Genomic DNA, 21,452 nt, shown 5'->3' with positions numbered 1-21,452 from the left:
GGGAAAGGGCATGTCTTGTAAGTGGCCCCACAGCCAGTGGGGAGCTTAGATGGGGTGGGGGAGCCTGGGTGGATGCCCCCGCCTGCATAATGTCCAACCACTCCCCCTGGTGTGTATGGCATTTGGGCTCCAGAGTCAGCTCACCCAGGCTTTGAGTCCCGAAGCCCCTCTGGGCCTCACTTTCCTCCCTTGTGAAATGGAGATGATGATGTTTGATTTGAAACACCACTATTGAGCACTCAATCTATTCTAAACCCCTTGTGGGCTGGGTGCAGTGGCTCACGCCTGTAATCCCAGCACTTTGGGGGCTGAGGCGGGCAGATCACCTGAGGTCAAGAGCTCCAGACCAGCCTGGCCAACATGGTGAAACCCCATCTCTACTAAAAATACAAAAATTACCCAGGCCTAGTGGTGTGTGCCTGTAATCCCAGCTACTTGGGAGACTGAGGCAGGAGAATTGCTTAAACCCAGGAGGCAGGTGTTGCCGTGAGCCAAAATCCCACTACTGCACGCAGCCTGGGTGACAGAGCAAGACTCCATCTCAAAATAAATAAATAAATAAACCCCTTATGGGCATTTTACACCCCACTTAATTTTCACAGCATCTCTTCAGGTGGACACTTTTATAATCCCCAGAGCAACTACCTCTTTGGGGTGTTTCAAGCATTAGTAAGTGTAAGCCCCATGTGTAAGCCCTTGATGCATAGCCGGGACTCAAAAAGAGCAACTGTCATTCTAACTTATGACCAGGGACATGCCTTCTCTGGCCTGTCCCAGGCTACAAGATAAAACGGAAAATGTATTCTCCTTCCTTGCTAGGACATTATTTTTCCCGCTAACCCAATATCATAAGTAACACATTTCACAATATTTGAATGCAGTGGTGGATTAAGAGCCCCGTGGCTGAAATGTGACACAACGTCATTATTGTAGCATTATTAAACACAGGCTTTTTTTTTTTAAAGGGCTGAGGCAAAATGCATTATTTAAAACCTTATGGCCGGGCACGGTGGCTCATGCCTGTAATCCCAGAACCTTGGGAGGCCAAGGCAGGTGGATCACCTGTGGTCAGGAGCTCCAGATCAGCCTGGCCAGCATGGCAAAACCTCGGCTCTACTGAAAATACAAAAACTAGCCGGGTGTGATGGAGCACGCCTATAATTCCAGCTATTCTGGAGACTGAGGCTTGAGAATCACTTGAACCCAGGAGGCAGAGGTTGCAGTGAGCCAAGGTCACACCACTGCACTACAACCTGGCAACAGAGGGAGACTCTGTTTGAAAAAATAAAAAAATAAAAAACCCTATGAATAATGAGAATAACAGTTCATCTAAATCAGCCCCCAAGAACGTGCAGCCCAAGCTCAGAAGGCATAAATAGTAAGCCCTCCGCCTTCCCCGAGGCTTCACTGCCCAGGACCACCTCTGAGGCTCCAGGCTGGCCTTGAGCTCCTGACCCAAGGACTGCCCCGAGCCCAAGGGGAAGGAAGCGGCATGGGACTGGCAAGTGCATGACAGTGGAGGGGCTGGAGGGGAAGATTCTTACTACAGTTGTCCCTAAACCCAGGTAGTCCCTGCCCCCAGAGCTCCAACTGCCATTGCTTGTCACGGGAAATGATTCACTTTGCCCAGGGAGAAAAAGCAGGGCCTCTATATGAAAAGTGAGAAGAAAGGAAATAACTTCCGTAGTTTAGACACCTCTCCCAAACACGTGTCCCTGGGTATGTGAGGTGGAAAGTGCCAGTCAAGGTGAAACACACTTGGAGACAGGTCCTTGCATTTCTTGGCACAGGAATGTCACACAGGGCTGGCTGTGGTAAGAAGGTAAGGCTGGGTAAGAAGGTGGAAAAGTGGTCACCTCTGCAGTGTGAGTCAGGGGCCAGCCCCTGTGACTTGAGACTGGAGATTTCCCCATTCGAGACCCATTCCCTTGGGTCTTCAAGGATGCTGGAAAACACGAAGACATGCTGATGCTTTGGGGAGAGGGGAGGTGCTGTGGGGATTCACTGGAATTATTAGAGCAAACTTTTCTTTTCTTTTATTATTCAGACAAAGACCCCAATCTTCCTCCCTGAACAAAGTGAATTCATTTCCTCAATAATTGGCAACCATTGATGCTGCAGGGGACACATGAGAGCAGAAGGGGGGAGTGGAAGGGCAGAGAATGCAGTTGCAGTCGTGTGAAGGCCCATCGTAAACAGTCTGTGGGGAAAGGAGCTCTGGGCAAGGATTCCTAAGACGTGGTTCAAGTCTGACTTGAGCTGTCCCCTGGGAAGCCCAAGGGATTCTGCACAAGCTGCACACCCTTCAGTTTCCTCATCCCAGGCTGAGAAAATAGAGATGACCACTCCTGCACTGCTCCTCCAGAGTGGTCCCTAAGATCACATTTAATAGAGTGCCCGGCACCAGCAGGCGCCCAGACAGCGATACTGAAGGCACAATCAGACACAGCCCAGGCACATGAAACCCTTCAGCTCCCCCAAAGCAGGAGTCGTCTAACCCCCTAGAGACCCGGTGCAGCCTCTGTTCTTCTCATACCTGCAGGACACTGGAACAAAGCCATATATCATAGAACAAGACCCACCTTATCAGGAGAGCTGTTTTCCCTTTGAAAGTCAAATCTGAGGCCTTGGGACAATGCGGGGTGTTCCCAGCACACCAGGCCCGGTGGAGGAGGCCCAGCCAGAGGCTCCCTCTCCTCCCCAGCACACTGCCCAGCCAGCCTGCAAGAGCACGGCTGGAATTCACCTCCTCAGACTCCTCCTCTGTTCTTTTCAGGCCCTTAAGGTAATCCTGAGGGTGTGAAGCAAAGACTTTATCATCCATGGGAGGGAATGGTCCAGATACCTAAAGGCAAAAATGATGCATCCAGAAGAAAGACCAGGTAGGAATCCAAGGCCCAGAGATGTTGGGTGGCTGCTCAGGACCACACAGAGAGCTGATCACGGGTCCAGAGGCCATGATCTTGTTAAGCTACACCCAGAAGTAATGTTCCAGCAGCTGGGCATCTGGAACTGCCTCTAGGACAAAGGTAAGATTAAACCAAACCAGACTAGGAGGGACAGGAGGGAGAAGGGCAGCTGGGCCAGTCACTTTCCCTTCCTGCTTGGTTAAGCCCACGCTTAAGCCAAAGTTTTCATCCTCCTGCACACGATTTCCTTTTTTTTTTCCACTTACAATTTGTAAAAAATGATTAGTCAGGTTCTAGAGAGGACGTGTACCAAAAACATCGAAGAAATGAACTATTGGCATCCTCTATTTCAGAAACGGAAGCCCTCCTCTCAGAACTCCCTGCTCCCTATCACTCCCTTTCAGCAAGCCAGGATTCCAGGCAGGAGGCATTAGTGAGCCCTGATCTGGGAGAACAGTTGTTCCCTGGGCGCTTGGGGAGGCGGCTGTGAAGGAACTTCAGTCCCTCACAGAAAGGCAAGGTCCCTGAGTCCACCCACTCCCCACCCTGCCCATCCAGCTTGCAGCCCCCACTGGACTCCCCAGCTGGCAGAGAGGGGGCAACATTCACAGACCCCCACCCTCACTGTTGGCAGGAACTCCATTGCCTCCTGTCCCTTTCCTTCTTAGGCGGCTCACCGGCTCACCTGTCACCCCCCCACCCCAGGGTGACCAGTCGCCATCCACTGGCCACGCTGAAGGGCTGACACTCAACCTCCTCTCGGGAACACCTGGCTCTGTAGAGTGCCGGAAATGGGGCCTCCCTGGTGGACTTCCTTTTCTCTTCCTTCCCCTTTCCTACCTTTTCTAGACACACTGTCTGCTCGAGCTCTTCCTTTTTTCAAGAAATCTTCTCTGCCAACCACAGCCCATCTAGGTTCCCTTTATTTATTTATTTATTTCGTTGTTGTTGCCGCTGTTTTTGAGACAGAGTCTCACTCTGTTGCCCAGGCTGGAGTGCAGTGGTGCAATCACAGCTCACTGCAGCTTCAGCTCCCTAGGCCCAAGTGATCCTTCCACCTCAGCCCCCTTGAGTAGCTGGAACTACAGGCACACACCACCATGCCCAGCTAATTTTTAAAATTTTGTAAAAACAGGGGTCTCACTATGTTGCCCAGGCTGGTCTCAAACGCTTCAGCTCAGGGGATCCTCCCTCCTTGGCCTCTGAAAGTGTTTGGATTTTACGGGCATGAGACACTGTGCCTGGCTGGGTTCCCTTATTCTCTGCATTGGCAATGGGGACTATAGGGCATATCAGGGAGTCGTGACAGGGTCTTTACTGGGGAGGTAAAACACATACAACAAAGGTTTAAGATCCATGCCACCTGGCCCAGTTCAGGGTTTGTGAGAACTAGGCAAGCACTTGCTGAATATGAGATGACTTCCCCACAAATTCCACTCTCAAAAAGGTAAATAACTGTGTAAGCAACAATACAAGAGAAATCCCAAGGTAGCATGAGGAATCGCCCAATAGGTGCATGCGTTCGTGAACTTCCCATGGATTTACTGATTTATAGCACATAGGACTGTGACCTAGGCCAGCATTATTAGAACAGGCAAATCCCCACCCCCAAAAAAGAGTCTCTGTGATTTGAGGCAGCGTGGAACAGGGCCTCAGGCTTCAGTACAGCAATGCCACCACCCACCGTCCAACCAGTATTGCTCAAGTCTTCATGCTTTAAAGACTTTTCGGTCTTCCAGTTTCTTTTTTTTTTTTTTTTCTTAAGTCAAATGCCCCTGGAAAGTCAGAAGCAGTCGCCAGGTATGGGCAGCTGATCCTGGGGGAGGGGGGGACTGGCCGGAAAAAGGGGGATTTCATGGGGAGGAAGAAGGCACCAAGAGGGCCGAGGCTCACTTCAGATAGGAGGGAAGTTCCCCCACTGCTGTAACAAGCAGAAGAGAGAGAAGAGGATGACTTTTGCCAGGGTTGAAGGGCAAAGTCAGATGATTGAGCTCAGCCAGGAATGGGGTTTTGTTAATGTGGTAACCAAAAGGTAGCAGGGTAGGGGGTTTACTGTATAGCAAGAGTCAAGTTGGACCTAATGCAAGGTTGGAACGCACATCTAGGTCCTTCATCATAGGCACCTTCAAGCCCCACTCTGAGCCCCCAGAAGGAGTTACCACAAAATCAAATCATTCTTGGAAAGAAAAATCCTGTTTTCAAAAAGCATCTGCAGGCTCCACCCTACCTCTTGGACCCTCTCGCCCCTGCCTCCTCTATACAACATCAGATTAACCTCCTCATTGCAGATTTTCCTCCAGCCTCTTTCAGTTCTGATTGCTGTCCTCCCGGACACCCAAACACACCCACACACTCCCCTGCACCCCCCAGTTTGCTCTTGCCTTTCCCACTACAATGCATCTCCTCATCTCCATTCTTCAGAATCCATCTCCCCAGCCCACTTCCTCCAGGAATTCTTCCCGGAGAGCTTGCTTATTTAACCACTCATGCTCTGATGGCTCTGGAGCCTCACCGGGCCTGCAGTTTACTGACCCTTACATTCTATTCCTGTTTGAGGGTCCTTTGTGGTCTCAATTGTACCTGCAGGATTTTAATTGATGGAGGCAACTGAGTGATAACAGAGGCAATGTTGCTGAAAGAAGAATGTATCACCCACATTTCCCAAGAGGAGGGGCCACACCAAACCCAGTGTGTGGCTGCAGGGGAATCACCAGGCTTTGGTCAGTGAGCGTGAGGCCTCGGTCAGATCCTTTATTGGGTTTCAACAGGAAAAGCACAGCAGGGCAGGTTGAGCAGGTTAGGAATGGCTATTTTAAATAACCCCTGTGGGCACTGGGGCATAGAGGCTGTCCCAACTCATTTGGTACCTCAGCCTGGGCGACTAAGGGCAGGGAAAGATTGGCAGGGTGCATCAGAGTTAGATAAGGAAGTGATTCAGAGCATGGATTTTAAGTTGCAGGGGAGATGGAAACAACTTGGGCTGATTGTTTGCCCTGTGACTAACAAATGCCACACAAACAAACACAAAATCTAGGCAAACGTCAGAACACCATCCATTCACTTCCCTCATCTAACTCAGGTTCCAGGCTTCATCAGTCCAATCATTCTCTTGCTACATCGGTGAACTCTCTCATCCCTCTAACTTCTGCTATCTCGTGAACACAGCCCCTTCCCTAGATGAACTCACGATTTCCTTCACTCTTTCAACGTGTAGCCATCCAATTCCTGGCACACAGCTCCCTCTTCCCTCCCTTCTACTTGTCATGACAGCGAGGTATCTCCCTTCCTGCCTAAGGACAAGCCCTGGTCCATTCTGGAACTCACCTAAATGCTTCCTCAGGGACCTCCATATCAGAGATCCCTTCTCTAGTGAATCTCTTCCATCAACACTCATTATTCTTTTTTTTTTTTTTTTTTTTGAGACGGAGTCTTGCTCTGTTGCCCAGGCTGGAGTGCAGTGGTGCGATCTCGGCTCACTGCAAGCTCCGCCTCCCGGGATCACACCACTCTCCTGCCTCAGCCTCCCGAGTAGCTGGGACTACAGGCGCCTGCCACCACACCCGGCTAATTTTTTGTATTTTTAGTAGAGACGGGGTTTCACCGTGTTAGCCAGGATGGTCTTGATCTCCTGACCTCGTGATCCACCCGCCTTGGCCTCCTAAAGTGCTGGGATTACAGGCGTGAGCCACCGCGCCTGGCCAACACTCATAATTCTTAAAAAACAGCAGTAACAGCAATAATAATAATAATAATAAATTGTTGACCAAATGAGGAAGGGAAAAACGTATAATGTATATTCCAGACAAAAGACTAGTTTCTCCAGTACATCAAGATTCCCTCTGATTCCTCTAATAAGAAAAAGTTCTGATAAGAACAACTTCAAATAAAATTGATAAAACATATGAATAGACAGTTCACAGAAGAGGAAATTCAAATGACTTTTATATCTGTAATAATATATTTAACTTTATTCAAAAATGCAGGTTAAACTATATCAATAAGTCATTTTTTGTCTTCCAGATTGGCAAATATTGGTGTGTTTGGTAACACTCTCTGTTGGAGGGTGTGGTAAATGAGTATCCTCATCCACTGCTGGTAGGTGGGTACATTCTTACAGACTCTATGGACAGCACATTGCCGATATCTTTCCAAATATAAACGCACATACCCTTGAACCACCAATTCCACTTCTAGGACTTTATCCTACCTATAGCCACCTACATTTGCAAAATGACTGAAGTATAAGGGGATTCTGTGGGAAATCATTTGTGGTGGCAAAAGGCTCAAAACTGCCTCCATGTCCAAAAAACAGATTAGTTAAATAAGTTATGTGACATCCATAAGCAAGAAAGAAGCAGCTTTCTTTTGTTGTTGTTGTCGTTGTTGTTGTTTTGTTTTGTTTTTTTGTTTTTTTTTTAATATGGAGTCTCACTCTGTCACCCAGGCTGGAGTGCAGTGGAGCGATCTCAGCTCACTGTGACCTCCACCTCCCGGGTTCAAGTGATTCTCCCACCTCAGCCTCCCAAGTAGCTGGGATTACAGGCACCTACCATCATGCCCGGCTAATTTTTGTATTTTTGTAGAGATGGCATTTCACCTTGTTGTCCAGGCTGGTCTCAAACTCCTGACCTCAGGTGATCAGCCGCCTTGGCCTCCCAAAATGCTGGGATTACAGGCATGAACCACCGCACCTGGCCAAGAAGCAGCTTTCTATGTACTGATATGGAGAAACCTCACAGTAGGTAGCTAGGTGGAAAAATTAAGACTCAGGGGCAGAGTGCATGCATGTGCCACCATCCGGGGGAAATAATCTGTATACGTCTTTTCTAACACATGCGTGGAACTGGTAACGTTGCCTCTGAGGAGGGAGGGGACAGGGAGATCGGGGGAGATAGGAGGATGAAAACTCTTCCCAGTGAGATCCTAAACCCACTTCCCTTTCTGGCTTCTTCACTCTCTCCTCACGTCTACTGACACATTTTTGGAAAAACTGTCTGCCAGCTGCCTCTCTTCCCACCTGCTGCCCATTCCTCAACCATCTCAGTCTGGTTCCTCCTCATAGCACTTCAAAATCCCCAGGCACTTCTCAGTCCTCATCCACTTACTCGTGCTCCACAGGCTTCACAGTGGCCCATGCCCTGCGCCTGGAGCACTCTTCCATGGGCCTCCACAGCACCATTCTCCATACGGTCCTCCACTATCTCTCTTGGAACTCGTTCTCCATCTCTAAATGTTGGAGCTCCTGCTGCTTCCTGCCAGGCCCTCCTCTCCATGCTCCACTTCTCAGTCTGCAGGCTCTCCCGGGGCTGTCCCATCCACCCCATGGCTTCTCTCATCACCTGTATGCATGTAGCTTCCAACCGTGTAGCTCCAACCAGACCTCTCTTCTGAGCTCAGGACCCCACCTGCTGTCTCCCAGGTATCTCCAACCCAGCATGCTCCAAATGTAATTCACCAGCTTCTAGTTGGTTTCATTCTCTGCACCTGGGGGATTTCCTTAGCACTCTCATGTCCAAACCCTTTTGGTCATCAGAACCTAGAGTGTTCCCTCTGGAAGATCCCTAGAATCTGACCCTTCTCTCCCACCTTCACCACTGCTTGCCTAATCAAAGCCTTCCCCATTCATTCAGTGAGGAAGCTACACCAGGTTCCTCACTGCTGCCTCCATGCTGTCTCTCACCTCAGGGCCTTTGCACTTGCTGGAACCTGTGCCTTGAATACTCTCCTCCACTCTCCACCCCTGCTGTACCCTAACTAATTCTTATCTATCGTCTGGAATTCAGATTAACATAACTACCTCAAAGAAACCTTTTTGACCCTTAGACCAATGGATCTCATTGGGGATGGTTTTGCTCCCCAGTGGACATTTGGCAATGTTTGGAGATATTTTTGGTTGTCACAAGCAGGGAGGGGGTGTGTGTGGCTACTGGCATCTGTTGCATAGAAGCCAGGGATGCTGCTAAACATCCTGCAGTGCACGGGACAGTCCCACATGACAAAGAATTATCTGGCCCAATATGTCAGCAGGGCCAAGGTGAGAAATCCTGCTCTAGCCTGTCATGTCCCCATGATACATTTCCATAACACACTCCATTTCTCCTGCAGACATTCAATCTTTAGCTGTGCAAAGGTATTGGCCAGATTCCATTCTCTGAGCTTTATGGGATGAATAAATGAATTAAAGTCACTAGGTCATGTTGATCTCTGGGTCTCTACCCACAGTGCCCAAACCAAGCACGCAGCCTCGAGCTTGGCAGTGAGAATGTGTGGATTGATATGACATGCCCAGGGCAGGGATTGAGCCACACTGAGCAGAGGCCACCCTGTGTCCTGGCTTTCAACTCCGCAGGGCCCTCCAGGTCATCTGATGGCAGTCCTTGCCCTGGCCCTTGACTGGCTTCTCACCTTGTACTCAGCAACTAGCTCTGCAATGCCTTTTCACACTTGTCAATGCCTCGTCTCTAAGTTCATCTCCAGGTGGTTCTGTGGGCCCCTTAAAGCCACCAGGCCCAAGTTTATCCACTCCTCATCTTGTCAAGTCAGCTGCTCCTCCAGTGAACTTACCCAGGTGCCTACACCACCATCAACCCAGCCAACAAACCAGAATCCTGGGCACCCTTGTGCGGCACAGCACCCTTCAGACTTGCTCCCTCTACCACCCCACCGACAGCCACAGGGTCCCCCAGCTTTCTCCCACTTGGTCTTCTTGCCTGAAGCCTCTTTCCCTCTCAGTCCACCTGGGACATCCCTCCCAACTATGTCCTTCTAAGATGACCATCAGCCTGTCTCACTTCCTGATGAAAACTCCTTCGACACTTCTCACTGTCCACAGGGCAGAGCCTAAGTTCCCCAGCCTGGTGGTGGATGAAAGGTGCAAGACCTTCCATACTCTTCCCCAGCCCCTCCTACCCTCAGGGCCTCATCTCCAGCCCCAGGCACGAACACCTCAGCGCCACTTTCTTCCTGCAGCCTGGGCTTTTTCCTTCCCTCCTCTCCCCTCCCCTTCCCTCTGAGGTGTCCAGAGATCCCACGCTCATCCTTAAAACCTAATTCAAACACCTCTTCCTTAATACTATGATGGTTCCTCCGAAACTTAAACATAGAAGCACCATATGACCCAGAAACTCCACTTCTGGGCATGCATCCAAAGGAAGTGAGAGCAGGGACACAAACAGATATTTGCATTTCCATGTTCATAGCAACATTATTCACAGCAGACAAAAGGTGAAGCAACTGAAGTGTCAGTAGCAAATGATAAACAAAATGTGGTATATAACGGGAGGTGGAGGGTGCAACAAGCCGAGATCGTGCCACTGCACTCCAGCCTGGGTGACAGAGCGAGACTATCTCTCAAAAAAAAAAAAAATGTGATGTATACGTAATGGAATATTATGCAGCCTTAAAAAGGAAGGAAATTCTGTCACATGCCAAAACATGGATGAAACTTGAAGACACTATGCTAAGTGAAATTATGCTAAGTGAAGACACTACGCTAAGTGAAATTAGCCAGTCACAAAAAGACAAGTGCAGCATGATTCCACTTACAGGAGGTATCTAGAGTACTCAACTTCATAAAAAGACGGAAAGGATAATGGTGGTTGCAAGGGGCCAGGGGAGGGGAAATGGGAAATTATTGTTTACTGGGTACAGAGTTTCATCTGGGAGATGATAAAAAGGTATGGAGATGGATGGTGGTGATGGTTGCACAACAATGTGAATGTACTTAATGACAATGAGTTGCAGACTTAAAAAATGGTTAAATGGGCGGGGGGCGGTGGCTCACACCTGCAATCCCAGCACTTTGGGAGGCCGAGGTGGGCAGATCACGAGGTCAAGAGATCGAGACCATCCTGGCCAACATGGTGAAACCTTGTCTCTACTAAAAATACAAAAATTAGTGGTGGCGTGCACCTGTAATCCCAGCTACTCAGGAGGTTGAGGCAGGAGAATTGCTTGAACCCAGGAGGCAGAGGTTGTGGTGAGCCAAGATGGTGCCATTGCACTCCAGCCTGGGCAACAGATCGAGACTCCGTATCAAAAAAAAAAAAAAAAGGTTAAATGGTAAATTTTAAATGGTTAAAGGTTAAATGGTAAAAAAAAAAAAAAAAAAAAAAAAAAGGTTAAATGTTTTGTATGTTTTACTGCAATAACAAAAGGTAACAACAAAATAACACAACAAAAATTCCACCTCTTCCTCTCGGGAAGCTGCCTGAACATTCCCTCCACCTCCCCAAGCACATGTGTTGCCCCAGCTGCCCCCCGCAAATTCCCCGCAACACAGCTGGGTGGTGCTGCTCACATCCCACTCCATGCATTCCATGTACATTCCCAGTACCCTGCAGGGACAGCCTGACAGCCATGTCTGCCCTCTGAGACTGAGGGGTTCTGCAGGCAGGCACTATATCTCATTCCCTTCTCCTGCCCCACATCTAGCCCACAGTCCAGAGCAGAGTTTCTTCAATGAAGGAATGAATCCCCCAAACCAATAGCTCTGGGTTGTACTATCCCAAACCTCACAGTCTGTTATTCCCAGAACAGTGATTTACTTCTAATATTCATCAACAAACCCCTCCCCCTGCCAAAGATCGTCTGCCCTTCCATTAAGCGACAAGGTCAGAAGGGGGTTTCTGTGGACGAAGTTAATAAACAGCTAACTTGGGAGGAATACACAAAATAAAACCCAGGGTAGGCCGGCACAGGCGTGCCCTTACATCTAACAACACCACACTCCACCCTCAATCCCTCCTCTGCTTGGTGGGTGGGCTGATTCACTTCCTGTGTCCCCTCCCAGGGCAGCGTGAGAGGGGAAAGTGGGTGGAATGCTGAGTCCTAGGGCATGAATAGATGATTACTCACCACGCTGCCCCGCACTGGAAGGCCACTGACCTTAGAGTGCGGGCCCGAACCACAGGCCTCTCTCCCCCTCACTCCGAGCCTCGCCCCACCCACCCCGACTTATGTAACCCAAGGTCTGGAAGGCGAAGAGAACTGGCCTTGGCTCTCAGCATGAGGTCCAAGGGGCCCCTCCACCCATAAGTCCTTGCACACCCCACCTGTTGACTCTTCATTCACACCCAGTCCACATTCATGAAACAGGGGCTGGAAAGAGAACATGGTCTCCCCTGTCCTGAGGATGACTGTTGGGAGGGTCTTCACAGATCATTGATCCCAGGGGTCTCAACCAGAGATGGAGTGTCCCCGAGAGGACATTTGGCAATGTCTGGAGACAGTTTTGGTTGCCAGGAAGGGAAGGGGATGTGATGGTGCAGTGTCTGCTGGGTAGAAGCCAGGGCTACTGCTAACTTCCCACAATGCACAGCACATCCCCCCTCTCCACCGCCCACCACAAACACAGAATTATCCGGTACCAAAAGTCAATAGTGCTGAGGTTGAGATACCATGATGAATCCAAGCTGTACAGAAGAGGAAACTGAGGCAGAGGAAGTGACAGGATCAAAGTCACACTATGCATTAGATAATGTCAGAATTAGAATCCAGGGCTCTCTACCAGCCACACTAGCCTTCAGCTCCCAGGAGTGCAGTGATCAACTCCAAAACAAGTGGCAAGCTAGTGGAGTGGCTGAATTTGGGACTCTGGGGTCTAGAAGCTATCATAGTTGGTCTCTGTGTCTCTGGCAAGCTCCAAATGAATCCCACCAAGGTGAACCTGACCATCTTGGTCACAGGGTTCCCAGATAATCAGAGGAAGACTGTCTGAAGGGGCTGTGGTGTGTCCAGGCAGAATGACCCTGTCTGAGGCTTGGGCAAAACTCACCCCTTAAGTCCATAGCATGCTGGGGGTGGTCCTGGCTGAGGTCAAGGTCAGAAGAGAGGATGACTGTGTAAGGCAAAACCTGGATCGGAGGACAGGGCATGGGTAAGAATTAAACCTTGGATCACTGATTTGGGGGCACTATCTTTTTTCCTAGATGCCAAAAATGATTGTAGCTCTCGCACCTGCTGGATCCTCACTGCCATCCTGCGTAATTTCAAACTGATGTCTAGAGTCACCCTTATCCTTTTCTCCAAGGAGCCAACACCATGTCTCCAACTGTGGGCCAGACACCAGGGCATCAGAGCTGACGGTGCAATCCCATTATTTATGAACAACTGACTCACATCATGTTGCAACAGGCGTACTTTTCCATCCACTGTGGCTGAAAGTCAGCAAACTTGTAGTAACAGTGGTAATAAAGAGAAGGCCAGGGCAGTAGTGCATGAAGCTCTGTCTTAGGTCAGGGCCTCACCCTCTTCAGGAGCAGGGAGCCCATAGAAGGTGGTTGGGGACAAGGATGGGGGGGTAGGGAAGGGCCTACAAGGGCCTCAGTCACAGAGGAAGGCCCCATTACAGATTCGTTTCTTCAGGCAAAGCATTATCACTGCTCCCTCACCTGCCTGTCTCCTTCCTCCCTAATTTTTCCAACAAGCTTGGAAACTCCTACATATCCTTCAAGGCCTAATTTCTGGAGTCCTTCCCCCAGCTCCAAGGTTCAGGTGCATTCCAACCCTGAATTTGGCAAACCACAATGACGATGGAAAAAGATGTTTGGGGTCAACAGCTGGGCTTGGGGAAAAAAGCCAAAGCTCCCCATGGATGGAATGTAGAGCCCTGCACAAGATCTGCTCCTCTGTGGGGGGCATGCTGAGCAATGTGGCCTCTAGGCTCTCTTGCCAGATTCCCAAGTGAGGCCTCAGAACCCCAAGGCTTCCCTGGGCCTTTGGCTGCGTTTCTCAGACTGGTCGGTTATCCCTAGCCCAAGTCCATGGGAATGCCACTCCTTCTCCCACGGCTGCCTGGAGCCTGGCTTTGGACTTCCTTAGTTCTCCAGTGCACTGGAGAATTGATTGATTGATTGATTGATTGGATGTGCTTTTTTTTTTTTTTTAATTGCACTGGGGAATTTTAAAAGGCTGCCTGAAGAGGGCACTATTTTCACCAAGAGAGAACTCACTAGCAGAGGAACTGGCTGCCTTGGGAGAGCAACCCTGGGAGGTTTTCTTTGAGGATGGAGGTCTGGTGGGGATGACTCCTTCCTGGAACTCACCAATCGCCTCATGTGGCAGCTGTCCATTCAGTCTGGGAGCTGCCCCTTTGGGTAACTCTGGAGGCAGCTGGCCTGAAGGTTCTTGCCAAGGGCCTCTTAAGCACCCCTAGCAACCAAGGTAATTCAAAGTGGGGGACAGAGACCCAAATTTGAATTAACTTGAGTCTAATTAGGAAAAGCTCCAGCTCTGCCTCCAAGAGTCACTCCTCGCCTCTGGGTCTCAGTCTCCCCATCTGTATACTGAGAAATGGTGCATTGGATGTGTTCATCTACTCAGCACATGTTAACTGAGCACCTACTACACTCTGATCTCTCGGGAGAGACCATGGAACGAGAGAGACAAAAGGCCTTGCCCTCACAGAGCTGCTATTCTAACAGGGAGGACAGATGGCAAACAAGATTAAGGAGTGAAATCTATAGGCCATCAGAAGGGGATGCGAGCCATGGAAAATGAAGCAGAGAAGAAGCAGGGGGACATGGCTGCTAAGGATTAGTCCAGCTTAGAGACTCTGGGTCTAAAGCTCTTACTCTGCTGCATCCTTGTTAGGAGTCAAGAATGGTGGCAGGAAACTGGGCAGGGCCATGCGTGAGTACAGGGACAGCTCTCAGGGGTGGTGGGGATGGTGGGTTTGTTCACGGGCTTGAGCCCCAGTCAGTCTCTCAGCGGCTTCCTCCAGGAAACAGAACTGACCAACCCCGGGTGTGCTGGCCTGTCCTCAGGTCAAAGGCAGACACCTGGGTCTGCTGAGGAGTCCAGGGGTCACACAGGGTTCCTGGCAGGGCTCCAAAAGTCCTGACTGAGGGGCAGATTTCTTCAAAGCAAGGTGGGCGGCATCCTCAGGGCACTGCCAGTGACTCTTCTACATCCCTCACTCTGCCCTGGCCTTCGATGAACAAGACACTGGCCACCTCCAACTACAGGGGCTCTCAGACCCTTCCTTCCCTCCTACTGATCCTCCCCTGCATGGTGGGCTGTCCCCTCCCCTTACATGGGGAGGGAGGGAGAGGAACTTGAAAGTTCCCATTTCTGGCTGGGCACGGTGGATCACACCTGTAATCCCAGCACTTTGGGAGGTAGAGGCAGACAGATCGCTTGAACTCAGGAGTTCGAGAGCAGCCTGGGCAGCATAGTGAGACCCCACCTCTACAAAAAATACAAAAATTAGCTGGGCACAGTGGTGCATGCCTATAGTCCCAGCTACTAAGGAGGCTGAGGTGAGGAAGATAGCTCGAGACCGGGAGGCGGAGGTTGCAGTGAGCTGAGATCATGCTACTGCACTGCAGCCTGCTCTGTTGAGACAGAGCAACACCCTGTCTCAAATATATATATCTGACCAACCCGGAGTTGGTCAGTTTTGTTTCCTGGAGGAAGCCACTGAGAGACTGACTGGGGCTCAAGCCCATGCACAAACCTACCACCCCCACCACCCCTGAGAGCTGTCCCTGTACTCACGCATGGCCCTGCCCAGTTTCCTGCCACCATTCTTGACTCCTAACACTGCGCTAAAAAAAAAAAAAAAAAAAAAAATCTCCCCCCATTTCTTATGAATTCACAATTTTTCTCTTCCTGTAGGGATCATTTTTGAAAACATGTCTTGCAAACCTTCTGTGTACTCAGGATGAATGAGGGATGCCAAGATGCTGAGAAAGGACTTACCGCCAACCAGGGAGGCCAGGCTAATACACATGAGAAAATAACAATCCGCTCTTACAGTTTGATTTGCAGCCCACAGAGTCCTTTGGAACCACTTACTATCTCCTAAAACCACACAGGGTCTGTTGCTCTCATTTTACAGATGAGGAAATTGAGGCCCAGAAAAGCACCTTCTCTTCCCTCAATACATAGCTGCCCCATGGAGTGGTAAGGAGAGAGAGGAGACAATGAAGATTAAAGGTTCCAAATAATTCCAATTCCAATTCTTACCCCCAGAGGGATGCATAAGAATTCTACGTAAAGGGACAAAGTTGCTCTGCCTCAGTCTAGGGTAGGGCCAAGCTTGGCATGGAACCCACCAGCCTCAGCCTCTCCTTGGTGGGACAAGGGTAAAGTGAAAGTCCCCTGTCTCTCTGGAAAAGCACATGGGGGCTGGGTGCAGTGGCTCACGCCTGTAATCCCAGCACTTTGGGAGGCCAACCCGGGTGGGTCATCTGATGTCAGGAGTTCGAGACCAACCTGGCCAACATGGTGAAACCCTTTCTCTACTAAAAATACAAAAATTAGCTGTGTGTGGTGGCAGGCGCCTGTAATCCCAGCTACTGGGGAGGCTGAGGCAAGAGAATTGCTTGAACCCGGGAGGCGGAGGTTGCAGTGAGCTGAGATCTCGCCCTTGCACTCCAGCCTGGGTAATAGAGCGAGACTCAGTCAAAAAGAAAGAAAAAGAAAGAAAGAAAGAAAGAAAGAAAGAAAGAAAGAAAGAAAGAAAGAAAGAAAGAAAGAAAGAAAGAAAGAGGGAGGGAAGAAAGAAAGACAGAAAGAAAGAAAGAAAGAAAGAGAGAAAGAAAGGAAGGAAGGAAGAAAGGGAAAGAAAGAAAAGCATAGGGGATTAAGGATGTACTCTTGGTGTAAGGGGAAAATGTTGCCCCATGTGGGTAAGAGTGCCAAGGGATCTCAGTGGTGGGGCTGGACACCTTTCTGATCCAACTTTTCAGAGTGCCCTTTCTGCTTGCCAAGGGCAGAGATAAGGCAGTTGGAAAAGAAGCTTTGCTGTTGCAGGCTAATCATTCCATTCTCGCAGAGCACCTTCCGTGTGCCAGGTACTATTGCTACAGCAGGGAACAAAGCAGGTCCCTGCCCTCCTGCAGTTCTGGGAGCTTAGCAAGGCTCTGGCTGGCTCTTGGAGGACCTTACTGACTGGAGTTTGTGTCTGCTTGGAGGTGCCCTCTCCCCTGAACCTCTTTCACAGGCAGAACCTAGGGGGTGGGGAGTGGGGTAAAAGAAACAGACCTCTGCTGAGTCAAGGGCACTGCGAGAATGCAGAAGCGACCATGCAGCTCTGGAAGGATGCGGTGGGAAATCCGTCACTCAGTGGTGGAGAAAAGTCCACCAGTTTCTCCAGCAAATGGCTGAGCTTCGTTGGGCCTCCTTGTCTTCTCATCTGCCCATGTGCTAATATCTACTCGCCATTGGTTTGTTAGGTTCAAATGAAATCAGGGATGTGTCCCTGTTTGGCTGCTGGCTCTTCTCAGATCCCCTGACCTCTCCCCATCTCTTCTCTATGGCTCTGCGTGGGAAGGGGCAGTTGTCACCCCCGACTCCCACTAAGCTGAGCCCTCCTCCCAACCTAAGCGGGAGGAAGCCGGTTCTGCTCACGGATAAGAGTTACCGGGCTCCTGAGTTCTTGCTCTGCTGGGCCGGGGTCCACCCCCTCTCCTGGGCTCATCCGACTGGGACTTGGGAAGTGCTAGGGGAGCCAAGAGATGCCCAGCTGGGGGCTGTGGCCGGGGGGAGGCCAATGACAGAGCAGGGGGAACTCCCTGTAGCTGGGCACCCACTTCAACAGGGCCGGGACGACCCCCGCAGGCAGTGGGCCGCCCCTCACCCACACGGTCCTGCTCAGCCCAGGCTCACATCTGGGCTCAGGAAGCTGGAAGCACAGGTGTAAAGAAATCGCCAACTGTGCAGCCCCAATCCAAGGGTTTTATTAAAGTGGGGGCGGCGGGAGGGGGGCAGTGGAGGAAGGGTAAGCGGCGCAAACGCCCTGGAGAGTGAGAGAAAAGGTGCGAGAAGGCAACAGCTCCCCTCACCGCCCTCGATTGCAGCAGAGAGCCTTCTGCACGGCGGCGGCCGCCCCACCTTCACACCGGCCCCGCGTGCGGTGAAAGTGGCCGAGCCGCGCCGCCGCCGGATCAGGGCCGCCCCGGCACAAACTTTCCCAGACCCGCCCTCGGAGCGGCCACCCGGGCTCCACGGGCTCCACGGGCGCAGGGCGGCTGGGGCTGCCGCGGAGGGCGGGTGCGCGTGGACCGGGAGGTGGGGAGGCGGCGCGCGGCGGGGAGTCCCGCCCCGGGTTACCTGGGTTCCAAGGGTCTCGGGAGTCCAGTGGACAGGGCGCGGGGACAGCACAGGCAGGCCGGAGACCAGACACTCCTCCCGGGCTGCGGCGACCCCGGACTCGCGGGCCCTGCACCTGGCCCTGCGGGTCGCCGCGCCTACCCATGCCGGTCCCCGCCCGTCCCCTCCCGCGCGGGGCGGGGCGGCCCCGGGGGAGGAGCCGAGGGCCGTGGGCACCAGTCCCTGAGCCAGGCCTGCGCCTCATCACGTGCCACCGACCCTGGGCTCTGTGACTTCCAAAGACTCGCCACCCCATTCCACAGCCTGAGGTGCCACCAAAGCCATAAGCCCAGGGGAGTCTCTCACACCCCATTCTTATCCCACGCCCACCTCCACCCCAGGAGCCGAAGGCCGGCAGGGAGCCTGGAGAGCCTCCTTGATGGGAGAACTGCGGAGCTTGCCCCTCGGAAAAAAGTGCATGGGGTGGAGAACAGGGAAGGAGAAAAAAAACAACTAGGTACTCGCAGCCCCACCGCGGTGTCCCCTTCGCCGGTGGGAGAGGATCCTGGTCGCCCTGAATCCTTGAAGTGAGTTCCACCCCTGTCTCTTGGAGTGCTCAGGGTGGTGGGCCCTTTGCCAGCCCTCACCCTTTCCCCAGGGATCCTGTCCCAGGTCACAGGCTCCTAGACTGGAAGGTGCTGGGCCTGGACCTCTGCCACTCAGTGGACACAGCTATAAGAGATGAAGGGACACAGAGGACAAAGAAGAAACATTTGGCTTCAGGGAACCAGACTCTGTGTCTCCTCCCAGGTGCTGAAGGAACAGGTTGCAGCTACCTGGTGCCCCCACCCCGACCCTGCCAGAGAAAGGTTGGAACATCCACACCTGTGGACCGAAGTCCCCCACCACGCTCCTTCCTCCCAACCTTCAGCCCCAGGCTCTCTGAGCTCCTGCTTCTCCCTGCCTTGCCTTGTTTGCTGAGGGCACACACAGTGGAGACAGCACAGGACTGGGAGTCCAGAGACCTGGGCTCTAGTCTACTCTGTGACTCGGGTCAAGTCTCTGGCCCTTTGTAGGCCTAAGTTGCCCCATTTGCAGTGAATAGGTTGCAGTCAATTATCTCCGGCCATTTTTACGGATCCTGAACCGTGGTCTTGGGCACCTTGCTTTATTAGGCTTTTTGGTGGCTGTGCATCTTGTAAGTGTGTGTATGCATGTGCATGTGTGCGTGCGTGCGAGCATGCGCTTGTCCTCTCAGACCTAAGTTCTTAAAGGGAAAGAGACTGGGGCCTACACAGAGGCAGGCATGTATATTCCACAGACCACAGTTTGACAAGAATGACTGGACACAAGAGTGGAGCCCAGTCCCAGCTCTATGCTGAATTCAGAGTAGCCTTGGACAAGACCCTCACCATCTACAAAATGGAGATTAATAATCCCTGCTTTGCCTTTCCAAGGCTAGTCGGGGGACTCAGTGAGATATTAGACATGAAGCTCTTTGAAGGGGAATAGCACAGGGATGTGTGCTTTTGATGTCTGGGCCAGTGATGGGTTTGGGGTAAGAATAGGGTGTGAAGCGTTCTCTGGGAGGCAAAGGCTGGCACTGGACTGATTGGCCACCCTGCCAAAGCTGCAGCATGCACAGCACAGGCAGGCACCCCACCACCAGCAGCCAAGGTGAGCAGAGATGCCTGGTGCCCCACCTGGATTCCTGCCTGCTGTAGGTATCTGTGTGTGCACCTTGAAGAAACTAAAGAGGGAAGATAAAGAGGCTCCCAACCTAAATGGAGGTGGTCAGTGGATTACTGAGGAATCGATCTGCATATCTTGGCCAAAATCACCCTCCTCTGCTCTTAGGGAGTTTAAAGTCTAACTGAATGATTGAACATGAACCCTTTGGAGAATGATGTGGAGCCAGGAGAGGGGATTGTAGATGGTGAGCACACAGGATGATCAGAGGAGGGGGAAGGGCAGGGAGGGGCCGGGGAGGGGGTACTTAGACCACATGGAGGTGCATTTAGAGTATTGTGTTCAACACTCCTATTTCATAGTGATGAAATGGAGGCCCAGAGAGGGAAAGTGACCTGCCCAAGGTCACACAGTCACAAGAAGTCAGTAGCAGAGCTAGAACTTGGACCCAGGACTTCAGGAATCTATGCTGGATTTGAGCCTCCTGTGCAGCCGAGGGAGACCTGAAGTGTGGGGAGGACTGGGATACGTACCAGTGGGCAGGAAGAAAGAGTGAGGCAAAGTGCAGAGGTGGGAACTTTGTACAGCAAGGGAAAGGAGCTGGAATCACAGGCAGGATCTGGAAGGAGGGAGCTGCCCAGACCTGGAAAGCCAGGCTGAGCACTGCAGACCACAGAGGGTTTCGAGCTGACACCAGTTGGGAAGATACAGGCGTGCGAGGGGCACACGCCCAAATGACCCAGTGAGACAGCAGGTGACATGACAGCAAGGCAGCAAGGAGACAGGGAAGAGCAGCTCCAGGAGTCAGGCAACCTCCAATCAAATGGCCTTGAGCAAGTTGTCTCTCTTCTCTGACCCTCAGTTTCTTTTTTGTGGAGTGGGAGATAATCATCTTTTTTTCCTTTCGGGGTTATTGTAGTGACCACAGAATGCATTTGGAAGTGCTCTGTAAACTGCAGAGTGCTAAGTAAATTTAATATTTGGAGTTGTGTTTTATTTTCCAAAGGGCTCAGTAAACATTTGTGGAACTGACTGATATTGGATTGGACACTCTCCTCATGGCAATGGGCAGAGGGACCACAAACGGAGGGGGGCAGGGATTGGGGTGGTCAGAGAGAGTCCTGGCAAGGGTGTGAAGGAAGGAGAGCTTCAGTCTTAAACGTCAGTCTCCCTCTGACATCTTTTCAACATAACTCAAAAAGCCTTTTTGGGGGGAAACAGTCCTACCCCAATCCATGTGACTCAAAATGCCCCATCTCTTCCTTTGCCTGTGTGTTCAAGGGGTGCCATATCAGATGTCACTATTCTATGTGTTCTTCACCCATCCCCACTGGCCATCTACTCCTCAGGCACTCACCAGCTCCTCCTGGGTGGGCCCAGACGTTGTATTTGTTTACAAGGCCTTGTTGGATAGCAGAAACGGTACTACAGAAACCATCGCCCTCAGTTAATATGGCAAGACTCAGGTCCCTCACATGTGTTCTCAGCCCCCTGGCACCCAACCCTACCCCAATCCATAAGTCCGCTCACTCCTCCCCTCTCCTTGGCAATGGAGTCACCAGGGCAGGGCTTACTGCCCCACTTGGCAGATGAGAAAACGGAGGCTAGGAGAGAGGCGCTGCCTGGCAGCACGAAACCTAGAACAGCCTCACCCACACCGTCAGAGTTGCCCTGCTGATGAGGCCATTATCTCATCAGGGCTGGAAGTATTTGCCTCATTTGACAGAGGAGGAAACGGGCACTAAGGGCAAGGACATGCTTTACGGGAACTTCTTGCAGAGCTTTCTTTTCTGCCACTGCATCCAGATAAGGGGTCCA

The 21,452-nt window shown here is 51.4% G+C and overlaps 1 protein-coding gene across 7 annotated transcripts in view; it reads right to left on the bottom strand.

Moving 5' to 3' along the window:
• PAQR5 (progestin and adipoQ receptor family member 5) overlaps positions 1 to 18,123 on the bottom strand; it is a 107,960-nt gene extending 89,837 nt beyond the window's left edge. For 5 of the 7 annotated variants that reach the window (XM_024349266.3, XM_024349271.2, XM_024349268.3 and 2 more), the window contains exon 1: positions 17,967 to 18,123. The gene's annotated coding sequence lies outside the window, so the exon portion shown is untranslated. Of the gene's footprint in view, positions 1 to 2,582; positions 3,424 to 12,684; positions 12,764 to 17,966 lie in introns of those variants that run through there. The other 2 variants (XM_024349269.3, XM_024349270.3) reach the window with 2 other exon arrangements.
• Positions 18,124 to 21,452: the final 3,329 nt, after the last annotated feature.

This window comes from Pan troglodytes, chromosome 16, assembly GCF_028858775.2.
Source record: "Pan troglodytes isolate AG18354 chromosome 16, NHGRI_mPanTro3-v2.0_pri, whole genome shotgun sequence".
NCBI lineage: Eukaryota > Metazoa > Chordata > Mammalia > Primates > Hominidae > Pan > Pan troglodytes.
This window is presented reverse-complemented; position numbering and strand designations above follow the sequence as displayed.